Source organism: Bison bison, unplaced genomic scaffold, assembly GCF_000754665.1.
Source record: "Bison bison bison isolate TAMUID 2011002044 unplaced genomic scaffold, Bison_UMD1.0 scf7180017864533, whole genome shotgun sequence".
Taxonomy (NCBI): Eukaryota; Metazoa; Chordata; class Mammalia; order Artiodactyla; family Bovidae; genus Bison; species Bison bison.
This window is the reverse complement of record NW_011495082.1, coordinates 17,626,692-17,654,352: the sequence shown is the minus strand read 5'-3', so window position 1 is coordinate 17,654,352 and position 27,661 is coordinate 17,626,692. Positions and strand designations below refer to the sequence as shown.

The following is a 27,661-nucleotide window of genomic DNA, read 5'->3' as shown; positions in this document are numbered from 1 at the left end:
CTAAAAAGCCTCTTGATGAAAGTGAAAGAGGAGAGTGAAAAAGTTGGTTTAAAGCTCAACATTCAGAAAACGAAGATCATGGCATCTGGTCCCATCACTTCATGGCAAATACATGGGGAAACAGTGGAAACAGCATCAGACTTTATTTTGGGGGGCTCCAAAATCACAGCAGATGGTGATTGCAGCCATGAAATTAAAAGATGCTTACTCCTTGGAAGGAAAGTTATGACCAACCTAGATAGCATATTCAAAAGCAGAGACATTACTTGGCCAAAAAAGTTTCGTCTAGTCAAGGCTATGGTTTTTCCTGTGGTCATGTATGGATTTGAGAGTTGGACTGTGAAGAAAGCTGAGCACTGAAGAATTGATGTTTTGAACTGTGGTGTTGGGGAAGACTCTTGAGAGTCCCTTGGACTACAAGGAGATCCAACCAGTCCATTCTGAAGGAGATTGGTCCTGGGTATTCTTTGGAAGGAATGATGCTAAAGCTGAAACTCCTGTACTTTGGCCACCTTATGCGAAGAGTTGACTCATTGGAAAAGACTCTGATGCTGGGAGGGATTGGGAGCAGGAGGAGAAGGGGACGACAGAGGATGAGATGGCTGGATGGCATCACTGACTCGATGGACGTGAGTCTGAGTGAATTCCGGGAGTTGGTGATGGACAGGGAGGCCTGGCGTGCTGTGATTCATGGGGTTGCAAAGAGTCAGACACGACTGAGTGACGAACTGAACTGAACTGATGGTTTCCTTGGAGTCACAAAGGCAAAAAAAAACTATTAAATCACAATAATACAGAAATGTGTGTGGTAATGAAGGAAAGGGTACAAGGTTGATACAGCAGTAAAGAGAAAAGCCAACTGTCCAACTATGAGATGTCCTAGGAAGGTATTTTAAAATGCACAGTATCACATAGGTTTCTCCTCTGAAGACTACCATATGATGCTAATAGCAGCCATGAATTAATACAGGTGACCACATATGAACCACTAACCCTGTGACAGGTCTTTAGTATTATATCCACAACATATCTTTTCACCTTTCTAGCAACCCTATGAACTTAGTATTATGATTCTCCCCATTTTTACAGTGAAGCTAAGGTTTAGAAAAATTAAGTAAACTACCAAGTGTTCCAGCTAGTTAATAATGGATTCAGAACTTAAGCTAGACCTGTCTGTCTTGACACCAAAGCTGCACATCACTTTGTGAGCAAGTCCTCTGAGAATCGTGGAGAGTGCAAAGCTGTTTGCATTTAACCTGACAAATTTTGGCTTTATCACTTAAATTCCTGTGAATTGTTTTTACTCAAAAACAACAACAGAAATAAATGTTTATTGTAATGCTAAAGCTTTGAAAACTTCTCAAAAAAAAAAAAAAAAGTTTCACACTTTCCATGAAGATGCGGACATTTATCCTCTGGCTTTATTTTCCTCTGTGACACATCTATAGTTTGAGAATGTCAGCTAAGTGATATATGAGAATTACAAAACCACATACTATAAAAGAAAATGAAGTTTTCAATAAAGATGAGAAATTCAAAACAAGAAAATAAAGGTAGAAAACATTTGAAATCATGAATAAATAAAGATAGGACAGTAATGTCTTATTTGTGGCTCTGGCAATCACATTTTTATTTTTCTATAGGATGGTTATATATATCTGCATAAAGTTTTCAAACTGCATGCATATATTTCTACCTAGAAGAGTTAGAATCTCTGTAAGCAAAATAGTCTACTGGAATGATTACTTTCCCACTTTTCCGGACCACTTAAATGAGTCTAGGGGATACTGCAGGTATAAGGCATCTATTTAAACTTCATGTTCTCAATATGCAGATAAGAAAGTATAAATACATGTCCTTTAGGATCTTCATAATTTGTGAACATGCCAAGCAGTTATTGCAAGCATTTGCCTGAGACTTACTAAAAATGCAAAAGAGAATTTAAGTATAAGATATATTAAATCTCAAGTCAGTAAGGGTTGGTTTGAAAACTTTAAAAAGAAATCACTTTGCATAATATAAAACTTCTGGGAAAGTCTGCCTCAGCAGATTACACTACTTCAGCAATATTTTCTGAACAACTAAAAGTGAAGCCAGAGAAAAGCTTGCTCTCATTCTTGTGTGTGTGCGTGTGTGTGTGTGTGTGTGGGTGTGGGTGTGTGTTTAATTAGTGCCTTGGTTTCAATAAATTCATATAAATTTCTAACTCAGACTCATTTAGAAAGTGGATTTTTACTATAATTTTTATTCACTGAGCTTTAATTTTTAAAATATATTAAATGCAATTTTTTTTCTGAATTTCTTGGTCCAGTCAACTTTAGTTTTCCCACACACTCTAATTTTCGGTAATGTAAAATCTGTGGTTGGCCATGGATCACAGTGCAGAAAACAGATGCCAAGATGACACAGGCCACTGAGTAGATGTGGAACAGATTTGGACCCAGGATTTTTAAAATGCAATTGACTACATGATTCACAGCATCCAGGATATAATAATAAAGCATTGACAGTCAAGACATTCTTGATTTCTCATCTCAGGCTCAAAGTGTCTGGAGTCATCTCTGACATCTCCCTACTTCAGGCCCCATATTTAATAATCAAGTCCTAAAGTTCTACTGTCATGGATCTTTTAAATCAATTTATTCCTCTCTATTCTCTTCACCAGCGCCATATTTCAGACTTGCATTATCACAATCTGTTCTGTCACAATACAGACTTCACGCTAATCAATCCTGAAAATGCCATCAGGTTAATCTTCATAAAACGCAATTCTGGGCATGTCATTCACCTACTCCAGAATTTTCAGCAGCTCGCCAAAGCTTAAAGTCTATACTTCTTAGCTCAAAATTCAAACTGTCTCCTCTATTATAATAATTGCTTGATATTTAGCTTCATCTTAGGTACTGGAACCAGTTTTCCCTTTGTACATAGTAAGTAACTGGCACAGAAATTTACACATAGAAGCATGTATTCATTCTTACACATTCCATCATGACTCATATATCTACATTTCTCAATTCCATCTAACATTCAATTATAGGAATATGCTCTCTTATTTTTAATTTCCTCTGGACGATAATAGTCATTACTTCAGAAATGTTTCTATTATAGTTTTTCAGAGTCAAGTATCAGAGATAGTTTCTCAAAAAGAGTATCACTGTTTTTCTATATGATCAGTATGAGACAAAGAGGAAAAGACATTCCATTACTTAGCCACGGAGCATAAAATACTTGCGATCGGACGTTGACCCTAATCTTCAGTCCTCCTCAACCTACACTTACTGCCTTCTTCAGTGTCTCAGCAACTTTGCATGAGTCCAGCAAATGTGTTCACTAAGTTCTGAATGTCCAGCCATGGATAAACCAGGTCAGAGGGGAAAGTACCAAGTGACGCTGTCCAATGCCATATTTGTCTGAACTAGTCCCTCTCTTTTGCTCTGAGTTAGATTATATTGCTGCATTAACAGTCCCCGTGCTCTGGGGTTGTTTATCAGTGTCGTCTCTCTCTGCACAGAAAATGATTACAGGTGAATCTCCACGTGGGTAATTTGGATGGGAGATCACTTATCAGACCACTTGTGTTCAATTCAGAACTAAAAATACCACTGAGGCCCATAAACGTTAAATAGCACTAAGAATAATAACAACTAACCTCTTCTTAGTAGATGTGCTCCTGAGTACACACACTTGATTTTTTTCCAATTACAATTCAAGAACATTTCAGTTCCCTTTATTCAGGACCATTATTCAGGCTGTTCTGGAAATGTTTTATTCAACTTGCACATCTCTTCTCCACAATCGTTGATTTAGAATTCAGCTCTCTGATAATGAGTGGAAATTGGGGTCTGAAAGAGAAAAACACCATTTTCTTAAATGATGAATGCTGCAGGCACACATTGTCTTCACCTTAAAAAAAAAATAATGAAACCCTGAAACACTTTCCTAACTGCTAAAATGCTTGACCTTTGAAAACAAAGAAAAAAAGAGCAAATCACAACTACATATTTAAAATATCCAAGATCTCATCCCTGACATTACAGCATAATGACAAGAATAACATCAAAACCTGGTCTGAAAGGATTTCAGTGGTATTCTCTAGGCAAATGTGTGACCTGATGAGGCAGGCATTGTGGGAGTAAGTAAAAAACAGACTTTGTCTTTCTGTGGTGGTGGTTGCTGTTATTGTTGTTGCCCTTGATAATAAAAAGGCCTGATCTCTTCAGGAAGGCTGTGCTCAATCCTTTCCCTGGGCTGTACTTTGCTCTCCTATTCAACCTAAGGACACTGGGCAGCCTCTTCAGCTCTGTAATGAAATCTGAGCAAAAAAGCTTTTAAAATAAATCAGTCCTGTTTAAACCGCAGCTCAGAGAGTTGGGACAACTCATTGTGAGACTTCTCTGTTTTTAGCTGTGGAGCAAGCTGTTTTGTTTTGACTCTCTCATAAACCCAGGTCTAACACACATTTACTTGGCCATTCTTGGAAAAAAGAAATCAAAAGAGCCAGTCCTGGAGCGTCTGAGTACTGGTAAGTTCAGAGAGCTTTCAGCGTCCAGGGGAGGCAGCAGAGAACTCCCATCTGAATGACTGCTTCTTAATGGAGGGATGGAAGGATATGACGGACGCAGAGGCCATGTCGGACAAGCGTCTAGGGGGGGAAATCTGCCAACCGGACAACGCCTCGCCCAGGAATAAGGATGCAGTTAGAACCACCTTATTTTCAAATGGCCACCATGACAAGAGCTGTTAAGTATTAAACAGATGTCTGCTATCCGTGATTGCATTTGGATCTCACAACTTAGCGGTGTCAGTAGAACTAATGACTGAGACAGATAAAGTGGCTTACTTCCTGCATGGATTAAGATTCGGTATGAAAGCCAAAATAAAGTGCTGCACACCTGCCACATTTGAGAAAACACAGCCATAATTCCTAAGATGCTTATCTAAACTTTCTGGTCTTATATTCTCAAATGGATCAGCTGAAAAGATTTCAGATATTTGTAAGTTAGACAAAAATTACAAAAACTTCTTTGGGCATCGGTTTCAAATCTCTTACTCAGGCTAGCTTCAAAATTACACTTAATATGGCACCAGCATGTGTGATCCAATAAGATTACTGACATATATTAATTACTGTAAAATGAAACAAAACACTGACTTAGACTGAATAAAACAGTAGTTTTAAAAAAAACCTAGTTCCAGTTCTATTCAACATGTCTTGCTTTTCATTATACAGTGTAAACTGATAAATAGACATTAGTCCATATTATCAAAAATGTATTCTATGAGTGGAAATTGCATCTTTAGAAAAACACAAATATATAGTTAATTGCCATAAGTATATAAAATAATTGGAGTGATAAAAAATTTCAATTAAAAATTATGCTTTCAAAAACTGAAAGTAATATTGGGACACACTCAGAATAATGGAGGAATTTCCACAAAAGACAAAGACTTTTGGGGAAAAGAGAATATTTTAAGGAATATGAAAATAGATATAATAAAATAACTATCAGAGATAGGTTAGGAGTTCATATTGCCTGAAACAAATGGTACTTAAAGAGAATGTAGCTCATTAAAATGCAAAGGACATGAAGACAGCAACAAGGTAAGCTCCTTGACATCTCTCCTGGCAAGATATTTTTAGATCTGACTCTGAAGTCAATCCAACCAATGCAAAAATAAGCAAATGAGACTATATCAAACTAAAATATTTCTGCATAGTAAAGGAAATTATGAAAAAAATTAAAAGGCAACCTATTAAATGGGAAAAGATATTTATAAACCAGGTATCTATTAAAACATTAATACTCAATATATATAAAGAACTCAACTCAACAATCAAAAAAATCAAACAACTAAATTTAAAAAATGGACAAAGGATCTTAGTAGATATCTTCAAAAGAAGACTTACAGATGGCTAACAGGCACATGAAAAGATGCTCCATATTACTCATCATGAGGAAAATGCAAATCAAAACCACAATGAGATATTACCTCACACTTGATAATAGTTCTGATGGCTATTATCAAGAGAACAGGAAATAATATGTGTTGCTGGGGTTACAGAGTAAAGGGAAACCACATGCATTACTGGAGGTGATGTAAACTCTTTCGGCTTGTGTGGAAGCTCCTCAAAATATGAGGAATTTGGAGGTTCCTCAAAAAAATTAAAAGTGACTATCACATGATCTAGCAAATCCTCTCCTACGTACTTACTGAAAAAAAAAAAAAACAACAGTAATTTGAAAAGACACTGTTATTTATAATTGCCAAGATACGGAAACAACCTAAGTGTTCATGTGTCCATTGATAAGTAGATGAATGGATAAAGATGATGTGTTTTATATATATACAACATCTTATATATAACATCTTCAGTAACATGGATTGACATAGAATGTATTGTGCTAAGTGAAATAAGTGAAACAAGTCAGGCAGAGAAAAAAATATACCATAAGATTTCATTTATATTCAGAATCTAAAAGTCAAAAAAAATGAACAAACATAACCAAAACAGAAATAGACTAAAAGTCACTGAGAATAGAAAGGCAAACAGGTTGCTGCCAGAAAAGACAGGGTGGAGGGGGTGAGTGAAATAGGCGGAGATTAAGAGGTACGAATTTCCAATCACAAAATAAGTCACAAGGATAAAACGTACATTCACAATCATCGTTTTGTAATATATTGAAATATTGAATTACTGTGTTTACACTTGGAACTAACAGGGTGTTAGACGTCAATTATAGTTCAATTAAAAAATATATATATAAATAGATATATATATATTACTTGAAATATATAGGAAGTGAGAAAATTTATCAAAATGCTAATGATCATTATCTCTGGGGGTGGGGATTAAGGCTGATCGTTTATTTTTACTTATGGTTATATGTTATTGATATTTCTCCCGTCAATCTTGATTCCAGCTTATGCTTCAACCAGCCCAGCATTCCACATGACATACTCTGCATATAAGTTAAACAACCAGGGTGACAATATACAGCCTTGATGTACACGTTTCTGAGGCTGTATATTGTCACCCTGGTTGCTTAACTTATATGCAGATTACATCATGAGAAATGCCGGTGATCCAAATCACTGCCAGTGACCCAAAATCACTGCAGATGGTGACTGTAGCCATAAGATTAAAAGGCACTTGCTCCTTGAAAGAAAAGTCATAACCGACCTAGATAGCATACTAAAAAGCAGAGACATTACTTTGCCAACAAAGGTCCGTCTAGTCAAAGCTATGGTTTTTCCAGTAGTCATGTATGGATGTGAGAGTTGGACTATAAAGAACGCTGAGTGCCAAAGAATTGATGTTTTTGAACTGTGGTGTTGGAGAAGACTCTTGAGAGTCCCTTGGACTGAAAGGAGATCCAGTCAGTCCATCCTAAAGGAAATCAGTCCTGCGTATTCATTGGTAGGACTGATGCTGAAGCTGAAACTCCAATACTTTGGCCATCTGATGTGAAGAGCTGTCTCTTTAGAAAACACCTGATGCTTGGAGAGATTGAAGGCAGGAGAAGGGAATGACAGAAGATGAGGTGGTTGGATGGCATCACCGACTTGATGGACATGAGTTTGAGCAAGCTCCGGGAGTTGGTCAAGTACAGGGAAGCTGGTGTGCTGCAGTCCATGGGGTCTCAAAGAGTCAGACATGACTGAGTGACTGAAGTGAGCTTAACTGATGCTTTTATGTATTTCTGGTTGACTACAATGAACATGTATTGCTTGTAAAATCAGAAATAAAACAATAGATCTCATGGGAAATGAAAATAAAAAAGAAATGGTTGACTGTTTACAACAAACTTTGAAATTATATTCTTGAATTTACATTAAAATCAAGTATATTTTTAAGTTTATATTTTCCCCATTTTTAGTACATGTGCTTTTGGGAGACATGGGAATATAATGACATCAAGCACTTTTATAATGCAATCTAGTCATTCTATGACATATAGGTGTATGAAACCATCACGTTGCACACATTAAATATATACAATTTAATTTGTCAATTATACCCAAATACAGGTTGGAGACAAAATAAATACTGCCAAAAAGATATATGTATCTCTATGTTTATTGTAATATTATCTACAACAGCCAGGATATAGAAACAACCTAAGTGGCCTTTCATGGATGAATGGATAATAAAGATGTACATACACACACGGTGGAATATTAGTCAGCCATGAAAATGAATGAAAGCTCAGCGTATGTGGCAACATGGGTAGACATAGAGGGTATCATGCTAAGCAAAAAATGTCAGTCAGAAAAAAACAAATACCATTCCTTATGATTTCATTTATATGTGGAATCTAAAAGAAAGAGAGAGAGAGAAAGAGAATAGTGAACAAATAAAACAAAATGCATAGATACAAAGGACAGAATGGTAGTTGCCAGAGGGAGAAGGATTGAGGAGTAGGTGAAATGGGTAAAAGTGATCTAGAGGTATAAACTTCTCATTATAAAATGAACAAGTTTTGAGGATGCAATGCACAGTATGGCAACTACTATCAATAACACTGTATTGCAAATGTGAAGGCTGCTAAGAAAGTAAATCTTAAAAGTTATCACAAAAGAAAGTTGCAATTTTTTATGGTAATAGATGGTAACTAGACTTATAATGGTTATAATTTGTATACAAATGCTGAATTATTAAGCTATACACTTGAAGCTAATGTAATAGTGTAATGTTAACTACACTTTAGACTCATAAACATAGAAAACAAAGGCATTCGCTCTCTAAGATATATGGTGGAAAATTTTTTTAAATAATTCTTTAAAATATTTTCCCACAATGATATAATATCTGTGGGATGCCCCAAAAGAAGTTATTACAGGGAAGTTCATAGCGATACAGATCACCTAGAAGAACTAGAAGTAGAAGAACAAACAAAAGTTAAAGTTAGCAGAAGGAAGGAAATAATAAAGATCAGAGAGGAAATAGAGATTTAACAACAATAGAAAAAAATCAATAAAACCAAGAAATACTTCTTTGAAATGGTAAACAAAATTGGCAAACCTCTGGTTAGGCTCACCAATAAAGAAAAAAAGATTACCCAAATGAAATGAAAAAGAGAAACATCAACTCTTACCACAGATATACAGAAAACCATAAGAGAATACTATGAACAATTATATGCCAGCAAATTAGACAATCTCGAGAAATGGACAACTTTCCAGAAACATTTGTTATTTAGTCACTAAGTTGTGTCCAACTGTTTTGCTACACCATGGACTGTTGCCCACCAGGCTCCTCTGTCCACAGGATTCCTGGCCCATGAAAACTGAATCAAGAAGAAGTCAATAATGTGAACAGACTGATCACTTCCTCAGCTGCTAAGTCGCTTCAGTCATGTCTGACTCTGTGTGACTCCATAGATGGCAGCCCACTAGGCTCCCCCATCCCTGGGATTCTCCAGGCAAGAACACTGGAGTGGGTTGCCATTTCCTTCCCCAATGCATGAAAGTGAAAAGTGAAAGTGAAGTTGCTCAGTCATGTCCGACCCTCAGCGACCCCATGGACTGCAGCCCACCAGGCTCCTCCGTCCATGGGATTTGCCAGGCAAGAGTACTGGAGTGGGGTGCCATTGCCTTCTCCAGACTGATCACTAGAAACTAAATAGAATATATAATTAAAAAAAAAAAATCCATACAAACAGAAGTCCAGGACCCAGATGGCTTCACAGGAAAATTCTACCAAACAAACAAAGTAAAATTTTTACTGATCCTTCTCAAACTCTTCCAAATGATTGAAGAGGAAGGACCACTCCCAAAGACATTCTATAAAGCCACCATCACCCTGATACCAAAACCAGACAAAGACTCCATCAAAAAAGAAAATTTCAGGCCAATACCTTTGATGAATATAGATGCAAAAATTCTCAACAAAATATTAGCAAACTGAATCCAACCACACTCAAAAAGGATCATACACCATGAAAGATTCATCCCAAGTTCACAAGGATGGTTCAGTGTACACAAATCAATCATTGTGATATATCACAACAAAGGAAAAGACTAAACCATATGATCATCCTCAACAGATGCAGAAAAAGCACTGACAAAAATCAACATCCATTTGTTCCAAAGTGGATACAGAGGGAATATATCTCAACATAATAACAGCTGTTTATGGCAAAACCACAACCAATACAATTGTTTTGATGAAAAACTGAAAGCCTTCCCACTGAAATCTGGAACAAAAACAAGGATGCTGACTCTCACCATTTCTCTTCAACACAGTATTATAAGTCCTAGCCACAGCAATCAGACAAGAAAAAGAATTAAAATGTATTCAAACAGGAAGGGAAGAGGTAAAGTTGCCATTATATGCACATGACGTGACAACTATACACAGAAAACTCCAAAGACTCCACACAAAAGCTAGTAGACATGATAAATACATTTAGCAAGGTAGCAGGATACAAGATTAACACACAGAAATTGGTGTATTAATTTCTTTACACTAATAATGAAATATCAGAAAAGGAAAGTAAAAAGTAATAACTTTTAAAATTACAAACAAATAAACAAAATGCTTAGTCATAAACCTGACAAAGGAGGTGAAAAATATATGCTGAAAACTATAATACATTAACAAAGTAAATTAAAGATAATTTAAGGAAATGGAAAGATAACCCATACTCTTTCATTAGAAGAATTAATATTGCTAATACGGTCATAGTACCCAAAGCAATATACAAATTTAATGTGATTTCTATCAAATTACCCATGACATTTGCCATAGAATTAGAACAAATAATACTAACATCTATATGGAATCATAAAAGACTCAACTGCCAAAGCAATTCCGAGGAAAAAGAACAAAGCAGGACATGTAACCCTTCCAGAATTCAGACAATACTACAAAACGAAAGTAACCAAAGCAGTGTGGTACTGGCACAAAAACACACATATGGATCAGTGGAACAGAAGAGAGAGCCCAGAAATAAACCAGTGCCTGCCTGCCTGCCTGCTAAATTGCCTCCATCGTATCCAACTCTTTACAACCCTCTGTCCATGGGACTCTCCAGGCAAGAATACTGGAGTGGGTTTCCACCTTCTCCTCCAGGGAATCTTCCTGACTCAAGGAAAGAACCTGCACCTTTGCAACTCCTCATTGCAGGGGGATTCTTCACTGCTGAGTCAACAGGGAAGCCCCATAATGTGCTAAGTTGCTTCAGTCATGTCCAACTGTTTGTGACCCTATGGACTATAACTTGCCAGGATCCTCTGGCCATGGGATTCTCCAAGCAAGAATACTAGAGTGGGTTGCCATCTCCTTCTCCAATACACCTATGGTCAATTAATCTTCAACAAAGGAGGCAAGAATATAAAATGGGGAAAAGACTGTCTTTTCAACACATAATGCTGGGAAAGTTGGACAGCTGCAAGTAAATCAATAAAGTTAGAATACGCATTAAAATAAACTCAAAATGGCTTAAAGAATTGAAGATAAGACACCATAAAACTTCTAGATGAGAACATGGTCAAAACATTCGCTGACATAAATCATACCAATGGTTTCTTAGGTCAGTCTCCCAAGGAAATAGAAACAAAAACAAAAATCAGAAAATGAGACCTAATCAAGATTATAAGCTTTTGTATAGCAAAGCAAAGGAAATTCTAAACAAAATGAAAGGAAAACCTTCAAGATGGGAGAAAATATTTGCAATCGTTGTGACCAAAAAGGGCTTAATTTTCAAAATGTGCAAACAGCTCAAACAACAACAAAAAGAGAACCCAATAAAAAACTGGGCAGAAGATGTAAATAAACATCTTCTCCAAATATACACGTGGCCAATAGGCACATAAAAAGATGCTCAATATCCCTAGGTATTCAGTTCAGTTCAGTTCAGTTCAGTTGCTCAGTCATGTCTGACTCTTTGCAACCCCATGAACTGCAGCATGCAGGACTCCCTGACCATCACCAACTCCTGGAGTTCACTCAAAATCATGTCCATCAAGTCGGTAATGCCATTCATCCCCTCTGCCGTCCCCTTCTCCTCCTGCCCCCAGTCCCTCCCAGCATCAGAGTCTTTTCCAATGAGTCAACTCTTCACATGAGGTGGCCAAAGTATTGGAGTTTCAGCTTCAACATCAGTCCTTCCAATGAACACCCAGGACTGATCTCCTTTAGGATGGACTGGTTGGATCTCCTTGCAGTCCAAGGGACTCTCAAGAGTCTTCTCCAACACCACAGTTCAAAAGCATCAATTCTTCAGTGCTCAGCTTTCTTTACAGTCCAACTCTCACATCCATACATGAACACTGAAAAAACCATAGCCTTGACTAGACAGACCTTTGTTGGCAAAGTAATATCTCTGCTTTTCAATATGCTGTCTGGGTTGGTCATAACTTTTCATCCAAGGAGTAAGCGTCTTTTAATTTCATGGCTGCAATCACCATTTGCAGTGATTTTGGAGCCCCAAAAAATAAAGTCTGACACTGTTTCCACTGTTTCCCCATCTATTTCCCATGAAGTGATGGGACCAGATGCCATGATCTTTGTTTTCTGAATGTTGAGCTTTAAGCCAACTTTTTCACTCTCCTTTTTCACTTTCATCAAGAGGCTTTTGAGTTCCTCTTCACTTTCTGCCATAAGGGTGGTGTCATCTGCATATCTGAGGTTATTGATATTTCTCCCGGCAATCTTGATGCCAGCTTGTGTTTCTTCCAGCCCAGCGTTTCTCATGATGTACTCTGCATATAAGTTAAATAAGCAGGGTGACAATATACAGCCTTGACGTACTCCTTTTCCTATTTGGAACCACTAATTATTAGAGAAATGCAAATCAAAACTATAGTGAGGTACCACTTTACACCAATGAGAATGGCCAGAATATAAAAGTCTACAAGTAACCAATGCTGGAGAGAGTGTGGTGACAAGGAAACTCTCTTACACTGTTGGTGGGAATGTAAGTTGGTACAGCCAATATGGAAAACAGTATTGAGATTCCCAGAAAACTAAAAACAGAATTACTGTATTATATAGGAATCCCATTCCTGAGCATATATCTGGACAAAACTGTAGTTCAAAACGATACATGCACCCCTATGTTCACAGCAGTACTATTCATTATGGCCAAGACATAGAAACAACCTAAATGTTTATTGACAAATGAATAAAGATGATGTAGTACATACACAGAGTAGAATACCACTCAACCATAAAAAAGAACAAAAGAAAGTCACTTGCAAAATAGATGGAACTAGAGATTATCATACTAAGTACAGTAAATCAGAAAGAAAAATAAGTACCATATTATATCACTTATATGGGGAATCTAAAACATGACACAGATGAGCTTATATATGAAGCAGAAACAGACTCACAGACATTGAAAACAGACTTGTGGTTTCCAAGTCATTTGGCATACAAACTATTATATATAGAATGGATACAATATTTACAAACTATTACATATAGAATGGATGGACAACAAGTCCTACTATATAGCACAGAGAACTACATTCAATATTCAAGGATAAACCGTAATGGAAAATAAGAAAAAAGAAAAACACACACACACACATGTATATCTGAGTCACTTTCTGTACAGAAGAAATTATCACAACACTGTAAATAAACTATACTTTCAGTGAAAAAACGAATTTGTTGTTGTTGTCATTCAGTCGCCAAGTCGTGTATGACTCTTTGCCATCCAACCATCTCGTCCTCTGCCACCCTTTTCTCCTTCTGCCCTCAATCTTTCCCAGCATCAGGGTCTTTTCAAATGAGTCAGTTCTTCACATCACGTGGCCAAAGTATTGGAGCTTCAGCTTCACCATCAGTCCTTCCAAAAAGCATTCAGGACTGATCTCCTTTAAGAGTCACTGGTTGGATCTCCTTGCAGTCCAAGGGACTCTCAAGAGTCTTCTCTAGCACCATAGTTAGAAAGCATCAATTCTTGGGTGATCTGCCTTCTTTACTGTCCAGCTCTCACATCCATACATGACTACTAGAAAGATCACAGCCTTGACTATACGGACCTTTGTCAGCAAAGTGATGTCTTTGCTTTTTAACACATTGTCTAGTTTTGTCGTAGCTTTCCTGCCAAGAAGCCACTGTCTTCTGATTCCATGGCTGCAGTCACTATGCATTGTGACTTTAAAGCCCAAGAAGAGGAAATCTGTCACTGTTTCCATGTTTCCCCTTCTATTTTCCATGAAGTGATGGGACCAGGGGCCATCATCTTAGTTTTTTAATATTGAGTTTAAAGATTCAAATTATCAATGCAAAAAAAAAAAAGCATTTTCTTCATATGCTTCCCTGAATACTTCAGGCAATCACGTCAAGGATTAAGACTAATGTAAGAGAAACCTGAAGCCCTCTCCCATTTTACCCCTAAAAACTGATAATTCCAAAAATCACTTTTTAAAAAAAATTTCTAAACATCTTACTAATATCCATAACTTATTTTTATTGCAAATACATTGGCAAATCCTTTTATTGGACCGTAGCTACACCTATAGTCTAAAATTCATGCTATCTGGGTAAACACTTGGGCCTAATAAATACCTGCATATACCCATTGACTACGCCAAAGCCTTTGACTGTGTGGATCACAACAAACTGTGGAAAATTCTTAAAGAGATGGGATTACCAGATCACCTGACCTGCCTCCTGAGAAATCTGTATGCAGGTCAAGAAACAACAGTTAGAAGTGGACATGGAACAACAGACTGGTTCCAAATCAGGAAAAGAGTACATCAAGGCTGTATGGTGTCCCCCTGTTTATTTTTTCATGAGAAATGCTGGACTAGATGAAGCACAAGCTGGAATCAAGATTTCCAGGAGAAATATCAATAACCTCAGATATGCAGATGTCACCACTCTTATGGTAGAAAGCGAAGAACTAAAGATCCTCTGATGAAAGTGAAAGAGGAGAGTGAAAAAGTTGACTTAACATTTAAAAAACTATGATCATGATGATGGCATCTGGTCCCATCATTTCATGGCATATAGCTGGGGAAACAGTGGAAACAGTGAGAGACTATATTTTGAGGGGCTCCAAAATCACTTCAGATGGTGACAGCAGCCATGAAATTAAAAGACGCTTGCTCCCTGGAAGAAAAGTCCATGGGGTCACAAAGAGTCAGACAAGACTTAGCGACTGATCATGAATGCAGTCAAATTACAAAAAAAAGAAATCCAGAATGACCACAATATAGAAATAAAGTGGAAGAAAGGGAAAGGAGATTGAGAGGTACAGAGATGAAAGATGAGACTAGAGAAGTAAATAAGGGTCAGATCAAGGGCCGTGTAAGGTTGTTTGAATTCTCCCAAGAGAACACAAATGAACAGATGAATACTGAAGCAGGACAGAGACCTAAGTTTTCCCTGAGAAAGAAAACTGACTTCAGTGTGCAGAACATACGAGAGGGGGAGGGTCTAGAATCATGGAAATAAGTTAATATTCAAACTTGTTCTGTGTTTACTTCAGAATAAATTTCAGTTCAGTTCAGTTCAGTCACTCAGTCGTGTCCGACTCTTTGTGACCCCATGAACTGCAGCACGCCAGGCCTCCCTGTCCATCACCAACTCCTGGAGTTCACCCAGACTCACGTTCACTGAGTCAGTGATGCCATCCAGCCATCTCATCCTCTGTTGTCCCCTTCTCCTCCTGCCCCCAATCCCTCCCAGCATCAGAGTCTTTTCCAATGAGTCAGCTTTTCGCATCAGGTGGCCAAAGTATTGGAGTTTCAGCGTTAGCATCAGTCCTTCCAGTGAACACCCAGGACTGATCTCCTTTAGGATAAACTGGTTGGATTTCCTTGCAGTCCAAGAGACTCTCAAGAGTCTTCTCCAACACCACAGTTCAAAAGCATCAATTCCTCAGTGCTCAGCTTTCTTCCCAGTCCAACTCTCACATCCATAAACGTTCAAGTAAGTATTAAACAATCAGAACTCACTAGCTAACCACTGAGTACTCTGAATTACCGAGTTAAAATGCAGTGCCTTAACTGTTACACTTAATAATTGCACTGTCCGTAATCTAAGTTGTTTACTATCTGAGATTTCACATTCAGAGAATTGATTAAATTGGGTAACTCCTCTCTTGGATGGAAGCAGTAACCTTCAATAGAATGCTAACTACCTCTGAGAATTATGTTTAACTCAGACTTTCTTTGCCACAGGCAGAAGTAATTGATTTTAGACTGGGTGAACTGTTTCTTAATGCACATTCCCACAGGGAGAATGTCATTTTAATAAGATGCTTCTATAAGCCACACGCTACTTAAAATATATGATTTCCCCTTTGTCTTCATAAGCAAAACCTGAAGGAGCCCTGTTTGTCCTTAAGGACAACTGGGAAGTAACACAATACTGAGTTGTCAATCTGCAAAGTATCTCTTTGCCAATTCATCTATCCATGCTTTGCTTTTGGCTGTAGCTATAGGTTTCCTAGAAAACACATTTATGTTCAGCTTTCTTGAACATCACTAATTTGACCTAAGTCTGCTTGCATTGGTCTTTCAGCTGTTCTCTTGATTTCATGACTTGCTGTTTTGCTTTGTTACCACTGCTGCTGCTAAGGCGCTTCAGGTGTGTCTGACTCTGTGCGACCCCATAGACGGCAGCCCACCAGGCTCCCCCGTCCCTGGGATTCTCCAGGCAAGAACACTGGAGTGGGTTGCCATTTCAAGAACACTGGAGTGGGTTGCCATTTCCTTCTCCTTGCTACCACTAGGACACAGCTAAAAATAAAAGTATCCAAATAATTGGATATTGCGGAGAGGAGGTAATACAACATAATCTCAGAGACTGAGGCAAAAGATGGAGTCTTTTAAAAATATAATGGATTGATCAGTCAAATTCTGATGTTGAGTCACAGACCTGACTCAGTGGAGTGTAAGCACTAAGGGCTACTCGAGACTATTAGCTGAAGAGTGGGGGAAACTGTTTATACATGTATTTCTAACCATGTTTATATAACCATATTTTAAGACTTTCATTTTAATGTATGCTTTCCAACTCACAAAATTATAGTAATGTCATATATTATGTTAAATTTATTTATAAATTCATAAGTGTCCATATATTTGGGACTAGATTTCCTATATAATACTGTTAATGTTATGTAATCAAATTTACCACTGATTTTTCTTACTTTGCAGCATCTAGTTTACAAAACCCCCACAGATAGCCTATTTCATAGGCATTTACAAAATTAAAAATAGCTGCTTTAAACTTTCCTAATGATGGCTGGTATCATAGTCCTTTGAAGATAATCATGAGAAACTTTAATCCCTCCCAAACTGCAGATGATAACCTGGTTTATTTTACAAAGTACAGAAATAAAAAAAAATTTAAATGCATTAATTATACATTTATCTTAATGGCAGCTGGAAAAGTAGAGCTAGCACATGAATTCAATGGACAATCACAGGCCGGGCACGAGGACCTGGCTTGCCAACCCCAAGGATAAGGCCATCCTGGACATGGGGCAGCCTGATCTCATAAACTACTTTCTTTTCCCTCGTGGAACAGATAGAGCTTCCCAGAAGCCAAGAGCTCACTGTTACTCAAACCTGCACCCCCTACTATCTCCATCATCCTGGAGGTGTGGGCGAAGAGCTGGCCCCTGGAACCACCTTTCAGATTTTAGCTCCAAGAAGCAGCCTGTACCATTTCTATCACCCCAAGATCATGTACCCAGATTCCAACATTTACAAGAAGTCACTCATCTACACACAGAGAGAGTTCATGGGAGGCAGCCCTCAGAGCAAGCCCTTCATTGAGGAACTCATCACCAAATTATCCAAGTTCCCTGCATCCCAGGCTCCGGACTCCAATCAAATGGCCAAGGTCAAAACTGCCTTCTGGTCTGTCCCCCATGACTCTTCATTGTGGAGACAGGATGGAGGAAGCAGACAACATCTCACAGGGAGGCAGAAGAAGAGAAGGAAGAGGAGCAAGATAATGACTCCAGAGAAAAAAATGAAGGCTCTCAAAGAAGTGCTAGAGAGAGAAACTCAGTAAGGCAATGTCCAACTTGGGAAAGATGGTCTTAAAAAAGAAGAGACAGAGAAATCACTACCTTTCCAGAGGGTACCAGTCCATACTGGACCAGACACCCTTTCCATACTTCCCTGTACCGTAGAAGGTCTAACTGTTCTCTCTCTACTTATGGCAGAACCACGCTGAGCTGACAATAATTCTCAGACTTTAGCTTATAAGGCATGAGAATGGAAGCCTAGACCTCCAGATCTATCCCTATGAAATACTGCTGGTGACCAGTTAAGGGCAAACCAAGTTGCCTCCAGGTTTGACAGGTGCTTGTCAGCAGAGGCCTTCTCATGGGTATCTTCCATGCCTTCTGCAGCCCTGGGGTTGTGGGACATGGGCTTTTGTCCCCATAATAAGGGAGCAGTCCTCCTCCTCTTATCCCTGGCACTGACTGTACAGGGCAAACCCAGTCTGGACTCAAGCACACACAGCATTTATGTTTGTGACCTCTCCCTGTCTCTACTCCCAAGTGAAGGTTCCCAGAAGAAACTAAGGAAAAATAAATATGATGCTTAGAGGTCAGATCTATTGGCTGTCTTGACCACTGGATGGCTAGAACCTTTAGCACTATAAGGAGGAGGGTGATAGTGAGAAGCAGCCAGACAGGCAGAGAAAGTTCCAGAAGCCTGTGTGCCCCCAGGCACCCCTCCTCACCTCACCTTTTACAGCTCCCGCATCACCTGGACCTCTAGCTTCTCAAACTCTATAGCAAGAGCAAACTCCAGCTCAAGGAGACCTCAAAAAGGCAGGCCGCCCTGCCTGTCTATCCAGTTTGCCTTGTCCTCTACTTGCAATGTGAGAGCTGGACTATAAAGAAAGCTGAGCACTGAAGAATTGATGCTTCTGAACTGTGGTGTTGGAGAAGACTCTTGAGAGTCCCTTGGACTGCAAGGAAATCCAACCAGTCCATCCTAAAGGAGATCAGTCCTGAACATTCATTGGAAGGACTGATGCTGAACTTGAAACTCCAATACTGCAGCCACCTGATACAAAGAGCTGACTCATTTGAATAGACCCTGATGCTGGGAGAGATTGAGGGCAGGAGGAGAAGGGGACATCAGAGGATGAGATGGTTTGATGGTGTCACCGACTAAATGGACATGAGTTTGAGTGAACTCTGGGAGTTGGTGATGGACAGGGAGGCCTGGCATGCTGCGGTTCATGGGGTCATGAAGAGTTGGACACGACGGAGCGACTGAACTGAACTGAACTACTTGCACCTCCCAAGCTTCAAAGACTCTCACTCTGAACTTGTGGCTTCCCCTAAAACCTTGGCTTAGAGCGGAGGTGTCACGTAAACCAAACCCTTGCTCACCATTAGTCTCCAGGAGATGCAGCTACAATTCTACCTTCCAGTTCCAGCCCAAATCACGGGCAGAACCCAAGCCTTCAGACCCCCTTGGATGGTATCGAGAGGCCTGGCGACAGGAGCATTTCTGAGTGTCCTGGCTCCCAGGTCCTACTCATACTCAAACCTAAAGTACACAATTTACTGGGGCTCTGCTCCTTCACACTGTATCTCACCTAACTCTCTGCCCTACCTTAATCACACTCCCAGCTTTTCTGCTTTACAATATGCATTTGTATATAATTATATGTCGATATGGCTCTATAGATGGAGATAAAAATAGAGGTCTCTGAGTCTGTATTTTACTGTCCAAAGCCTGGGCATGATGCATATGATAACGATGGGGAGGAGGGGGCACTCTGCTTAGAATTACAGGTTGCATTTTGTTCCCTTAAAAAAATATATATATATATAGAGAGAGAGAGAGAGAGACAGACAGACAGACAGACAGACAGATAGATGTACAAAAATGTTAGAAACAAATGGTTACCATTATATGCACACACACATTCTGTTGCTCTGCAGTGCTCCAACTAAAACACATATAAGAGGACGGAGGGCAACATCTCCATCATAACGTGAGCACCAAGATATCAGTTCATGCTTCGTATCTTATCCAGTGATGGGAATTAAACTTAAAAAAGTTATCTCCCAGCACAACACGGTGCCTTTGATAATGTCTGCACATTTTTTACAAAATGCTTACCTGAAAAAATATTATTATTATTGAGGTACCTAAAAGTTAAGTGAGTTCCATTAATAATTGTATTTTCAATTTTCTCCTCACCAAATGATCTATTTTCATGTGCTTCTAATCGTGAGAGTGTACTTAAAAATGCTATAGAGTGTAGTGCTAAAGAGATGGCACATTTCCTATTGTGCAGTAACATAAAATCAATGGCAGCCAGTCATACAAGCCTTTTCAATTTCCATCGCACATGGTATACAGCCTCTGGTTCAGTGGATAATCCAATTGTAAACAGTGACTCACTGTTAACAACTCTGGAAATAGGATTAGCAATTTCTAATTTCAAAGTGAACCTATTTCATTTTGTCCTGCAAATAAAAACAATGTATTCAGAGATTTAGCTTTTCAGATTTCAGAACTTCCCAGAAACAAAAATGTTGGACACAAATTTTTACAGTACTGATGCTATTATTGGAAACTATTGAGTATATGTCCTCAATAGCTTTTTAATAGCTTGGTACTAAAACAATGATGACAATGGTAGTAATAATAATAAAAATAAATTGAAGTTTAATCAGATTAAACTTAAAACTTGCATTGAAACAAATTAATTGAATCTCTGAAAACTTAAAATCTTGTATCTACTACTCAATGTAATCAGGAGAAGAATAAAAAATTTATGTAATACTAGAAAGCTTCATTTCCAAAACAAAAGTTTTAGGTAAAATTTTGGGCATCTGGTGTGTCTCAGAACACAGTTAAATTGAATCAGTAACCGTGTAATTTTTGTGAATTGTTTATTGTACCATTCTAAAACCTATTTTCCCCTACCTTATCTGTGAATTCCTTTAGAACATTGCCTCGATCGAAACCTATATCTCTACACTGAGTTATAGACTCTCTCAACTCCCTATTCCAAAGAACAGAGGATGGTGGCTTTATTCCGGTTCAAGAATACATAAGTGTCACTGTGGAAGGCCATAGGGTCTCTGTCAATAACACTCACTCTTGGCTTTTAAAAAATGTTCGTGCTTGAACCTTACACTCAGGGATTTCTCTAATTGGCCTGGTTCCAAACTGCTAATCTGTGTTTTTTAAGCTCTACAGATATTTGTATCCTATACAGCTATAGTGGGAAACACTAACCTGGATTAACCAGGGAAGGGTTACTCTTCAAAAGGAAGCCTTAGGCCATGTAACTGGGAATTAGAACCACAATATTTATTGTCCAAGCTGGTAGCAAGAAAACTGTACTGACTCCAAAGGGCAAATAAGATCAATCAAGAGATAGAATAAAGTTAGGGGACAGGAAAGTCACAATTGCAGACTGGAGGAGTTTTGTGGAATAGTTTTTATGACTTGTGATCATTAGCAAAAAGTGGATTCAGGAGATAACTTGAACAAGCCATTCCAAGTTGAAAAAACTAGGAATAAATATCTTCCTAGCTCCTCCTATGTGAAACCTGATTATCTGTCCAGACAATGAAATTATACTATCCTAATAGTGAAAGTTCTGTATTTTCCTTTGAAGTCATTAATCACCGACCTGGTTCACATTATTTTGATATGGGTAAATATTCACTAATGAGATTAGAGAAGGTCTGTGTCACTTATAAGCTTATGGTAGAGAAGTTAAAATAAGAACTCCATGTCCATGACTGACCAATTCACTTTTAAAATCCCACTCACCTTAAAATGTATAAAGTACTTTTATAGATCTGTACTCTCACTGGATTTTGGAAGCCACTAGAATTCATTCATTTATCCATCTTTTATTCTGTATTAACTATATTTGGTAAGTAGTATACAAGGCACTAGACACTCAGAAAAAGTGTCTATAATCATTGTCCTCAAAAATCTCACACTCTCATAAACCAAGTAAGAGTTCCACAGCTATTAAAAAGTATATACAATACTGCATAATTAGTGATATGTTGGAAGATAAGAACAAGGTGTGAGGAGGGCAGGCACAAAAGAATTTAACAACTGCGGTTGAGAATGGATTGCTGAGGACCATCAAAATGCTTTTGAAAGGAGATTGTATTTATAGTAATTCTTGAAGCAAAGAAGAGGGTTAAGTCATTATAGTGCAAAGTCACAGTGCAAAAACTCAAACAACATCATTAAGCTTTGGTCCAAACAGGGGCCCATGTAGAGAATGACTTGGGGAAAACAGGACAAGATGAAAATAGGCCAGAAAAGATGGCCTTTTCTTTTACACCCAAGATAGTCTGAGTTCTATCGTAAAGGTAATGAAAAAACAGTTTGAAGATATCACATAAGAATCTGAACAAACAGATATCTAAGAACTGAAAGAAGCTAAATGAGAGGCAGAAACATTAGCTGTAAGACTATTAACATAATAACAGTTGAGAATCATGCTGGACAGAGCTAAGAAAGAGTCTAAGAATACAAAGAGGCCAGAATTCACCAAAGAGGCATTTAGGAATAGACAGGGTTTGTGGACAGTAGGAAAGAGTAGGGCTGGAACAGTAGAGAATGCCTCCTAAGGTTTAGCTTATGAAACCAAGTCAAACTGAAGGACCGTTTACTAAAGGGATAAAATGAAACGCCTGATTTAGGACACAGACATTAAGAGGTCAGTCTTACACAACCTCAAGCTGAGGTGCCACCGGACAGCCAAAAGGAGTTCTCTTCGGAGTCGGAGATGTACCATGATGCCTGGGAGGAAACTGTACTTCAAATCAGGAATGTGAAATCATTAAACTATGTCTTTGCTATAACCATGGGTCTCCTCAGAAACACAGTTCCCAGTTTCTCCTTTCTGAGGCAGGGGAGATCACAGAGGCAGCTAAAGGCCATATTGAGGTGACAGAAAATCTGGGAGAATTCACATATTGGTCACTCAGTACATTTTTTAGGAGACAGTAGGGCTTTGGATGGAACCATGGAAAAGACAGAAACATGGAGGATGGTGGAGGATACAGGTCCAAAGAGGCAGGTCAGAAAATAGAAGGACAATGAAGCCGCCGGGAGAGGAGAGCATCTCAATGAGGAAAAAAATCAAAGAGTCAAGTCGACTATCAAATACTACTCAGAAGTTAATTGTACAAGAACCATAAACAACTCAATTTTACAATTAGAAGTTTTGCAAAACTCTGGCAAAAGTCCTTTCACTGATTGGAGTGGAATTCTAATTACAATAAGCTACGTATGAGAGGCAAGGATAAGAACCAAGGATATTCTTTTCCTACTTTTTGGCTGTTAATGGACAGAATGATATGATATAATGCCTGCAACAATATACAAGACGGAGTTCTGGATTTATTAATTGTGTTAGGTTGGAGAGGTAGAAATTTGTTGAAAGGAGTCAGTATAGAAAGAAACATTCAACTTAGGAGATTCAGCCATGACACTTGATGAACTGAAGTACCTGAGGAAATGGGATGATGTGGGATTCATGGCAAAGTAGGAGGGTATTTTTTCAGAAAAAAAGTGACTGCTTCTTATGAGAAGAGTGGATAAAAGGCTACTCGAGTGTATGCAGGTATCTTGCAGGTGAAAGGCTGAGAAACTAGAAGACTCCTCCTAGTCTAATCTAGTCTGTTTTCTCTTATTAATTCCAAGCCACAGTCTACTTCTGGGAGTCGAAGAATACAAGTAGGTTAGGGAATCTGAGAAAAATTGTGGGCACTTAGAATAATAATGCACAGGAGACTGATGAAAAGCTTGTAAGAATTCCAGGAAGATTTAAGCACCCAATCGAAACTAGAAGCTGTAAATCTGCTCTCTCCAATGGGCTTCCCTGGTGGCTCAGGTGGTAAAGAATCTGCCTGCAACGCAGGAGACCCAGGTTCAAACCTGAGTCAGGGAGCACTCTCCAACACTCCCGTAGTAATGTGATTTCCTTTACAGTGCTCAGTTGCCTGGTCACAGTAAACGACGCTCCAAGTTGACAACTGGGCCTGAAAGTGCAGCTATATAGAAAGACGTGAAGGAAAAGGATGAAGGGAAGGTTTCACGGTTTCAAGATTAAATGCAGAGGAAAATGAAATCAGGACGGAGAAACAGAAAATTAGAGAATGAAGGAACTAAGAGTTCTCTCAAATTTAACAAATGGATATATTCAGTAAGTAGACTCATAATTTACTATGGTTTGAGATAGCAATAATTTTGTTTTGTAACTTCATCATCTTCCACCATGCTTGGCACTCAGTAAATGTTTGTCAAATTAAACTTATTCTGAGACAAATACAATTTTTTATTAAATTGAGAAATAAACCATATAGTGTCTATATTGTAAAATACTTTCTACATGGAGACAGAATATAAATGTCCTATATCCAAGTTCATACACTATTCAAAAGCAACAGCAAACTTATAAGCCTTCAATTTCAAGTTAAAACTCAAGAGTATGTGATTCAAATACCATGTTTTGGCCCCAATCCATGGATCAAACCCAGGTCTCCTGCATTGCAGGCATATTCTTTACCAGCTGAGCCACAAGGGAAGCCCAAGAATACTGGAGTGGGTAGCCTATACCGTCTTCAGGGGATCTTCCCAACCCAGGAATCGAACTGGGGTCTCCTGCATTGCAGGCGGATTCTTTACCAACTGAGCTATCAGTGAAGCCCTCTACATTTTGGCCAGCAAGATCTAATTCTAAAACTAGATGAGTCATCCTGTTTATGGGATATTTTAAGTAAGGATTGCATTGCATGGTGAAGAGACTCTCTGTCAGAACCTAAAACGAACACAGGGGAAATACAGCAAATTATACACAATTTTTATTGTTGGCTTTTTCCACAGAAAAGTAGTTACTGGAATTTGACTTCATTCTGCTGAAGAAATTGTTCCTAGGGATGCGTATATTAACAATTATGTGCAAGAATATCTACCATTCTCATTTTAGAGGGAAAAAGTCCTTAGATATCTCTTAAGCCAAGCATTTCATCAAACAGCATAAAAAGCAAGTCCTGAAAAACACCTCTTCAGGTTATGTGTTTTCAACATCATGTGGAGAGTAAGCAGCTGCAATGCTTACCAGGATCAAACTCTTCCATGATAGTGAAAAACCACTGGAATGGTAAAGACTTTCCCTAGCTTATTTCTGTAAGTATGTGTATCAGGGAAATTAGTAAAACAGCCGTGATTTCAACTAAAGGGATTTCTTTCCACCTACCCTTTACGAAAGTACTGTGGGCTGCAAATCCTTCTCATGCATTCTTTTTGTGTGGCAAATGAGCAACGGAAAAATTAAAATAGGTCATAACACACACACACATGTTTGTAACATGCATACACAGAGATACAAATGACAGGAAGACAAAAACAGAGAAGAGTGACGAAGATAAGAAGCTATAGGAAAATGCATCACTCACAGATGCAAGTTTCTTGCTCTGGATAATTAGAAATAGGCCATATTCACATTTTTTTTTTCCCCAAATCCCTTTGACTCACATGGTAATTAGCTATATTTTCCATTTTGGTTGAGACATACTGTATATCATGTTCAGTGTAGCTCTGGGCTCAAGAGGGAAATGGATAATCAGGAGAATATTTTTCAATGTCTCTTCTCTGTAAAGATTTACTGAGTTGTCTCTAATGTACACTGACAGCTTCTGCGTTAAAATTTGAGGCAAGCAGACATCGATATTGTCACACTGGAAAAAAAAAAAAAGCCTCTCTCCTCTCATTTTCATTCTGTTAAAATAAATCAGGTCCATATCTTTTAATATTTTATTAGAATTGTTCATTTCTGAAGGTCAAGAGCAAAAGGACTTTTCAAAGTTTAAAAAAGATTCAAAAAAGGTGGCAGCTAATTGATAGACTCCAGACACCGGTAAAAAAGTCTGGACTAGCAGCTTAAAAGGCATATTATTTCCTTGCCGAAGTTGATCATGTCAGTTACCAATGCAACTTAATTTTAGTGTATCCTACATTAAAGTTATTTGTTTGAAAATCACAGAAATCTATTCTAGACAACTTAATAAAAAGAAATTTATTAGAAGGCTGTCAGGGTGTTAGTAAATGAATGCATTCCAATCCTGGAAAACCCAGGATTAGAATCAAAGCAAGAACGCATTGGAACTGCTTTTCTGAAAAACTGAAAATACCACTGAAATAATTGAGTTCCAGTTATTTATTCCATCCAGTTTCATTCCATTGGAGATTTAAAATTCCAAAAGAGAGGATCTTTCTGGATAAACTTAGGTTTCACACATACCCCTTGATTGTAACTGTGAATTCAGATGTGGCAATCCCTTCAGCTTCAGTACGTCAAAAACAAAAACAAAAAAACTAATTGATTCCACCTTCCAGACTACATACAATAGCAGAGAGATCACCTTTCAAAAAAAAAAAAAGTGAAGGTATAGACAAGAAATGGAAATTGATTCTGGACAGTAAAAACATAAAACCTATCCCTCTCTAGTCAAACTTCCTAGTGTTGATTATGAAAGGGAAAAAAATGTATTTTATTACTACTACTGTTTGTTCAGTTGTGAAGTCATGTCCGACTCCTTGTGACCCCATGAACTGCTGAACGCCAGGCTTCCCTGCCCCTCTCTATCTCCCTGAGTTTGCTCAAACTCCCGTCCACTGAGTCAGTGATGCCATCCAAGCGTCTCATCCTCCATCACCCCTCTTCCTTTTGCCCTCAAATTTTCCCTATTACTCTAAGTGCCTCACTTTGCAAATATGCCTATTATCATACATACAAGAAAATGTATACACTATTAAAATTTCCCAATACCTAGACAGCAAAGGATACACGGAAAATCTGGGACAAGTGCCCCCCTCAAGTGATAATGTTTATGAATATCTTTGTTTACCACCAGCAGTCCGAGTGCCTGTGGGACCAACAATCTATTTATTTTTGTCTAGAGTCACAAATCAAACTATATTTATACATCTGGTGAGCCACCATAGTATACTGTGGAGATAGTCATTATGTCCTGGCCCAAGGAAGAGAAGAGGGATCACCTCAGATACCATTTCATTCATGCTTCAGACTAGCATGAAAATCCTGAAAGTAAGTTCTGACTGCGTGAACACCTGAGAGAAATTTGCATCAGATAGTTTTGATCTGACAGTCATTAACATTAAACGCTGGTAACATTTAATGTTGTAGAAGTTTCATATACCTACCTTCATGAAGCACTATCTGTTCTGAGCAAAAATAAACCACCAAGAAAAGAATCAAATAGCTTCAGTTTAATGTGATGACTAATAATGCTTAACACCAAGTAAAACTCTAAATTCCGTATCAGTGGTCCCAACAACTTATATATTTTCCAAATTAATAATTGTCTAAGTGCAAATAAATCTTTATGATATGAGCATTATCTTTAATGTATATTGTGCATTGTTTAATAAATAATTCTTATATAGTGAAAAATCAATGAACAAGTTTAAATAATTCCCCAAAACTTTAAATCATTTTATTTATGAACAGAGACGATATTTTGATACAACTTCCAAAGCATGTTACATACATATTTCTTAGAAGGTAACTGAGAAACATTTTTGCCCAAACATTATTTCATTAGATTCTCAATGCTCTAAACATGTATATTGCATAGTTCAGACAAGTCAACACAGAAAACAAGATTGGGTCCGGACAATAATCAGCAGGCTCCTG

At 38.1% G+C, this 27,661-nt stretch overlaps 1 long non-coding RNA gene across 1 annotated transcript in view; it reads right to left on the bottom strand.

The window, feature by feature from the left end:
- Positions 1-27,661, bottom strand: part of LOC104982562 — a 349,361-nt gene that overhangs the window by 15,826 nt on the left and 305,874 nt on the right. Inside the window, exon 3 of the long non-coding RNA XR_824531.1 lies at positions 3,653-3,845. This is a non-coding gene — a long non-coding RNA (uncharacterized LOC104982562). The remainder of the gene's footprint in view (positions 1-3,652; positions 3,846-27,661) is intronic.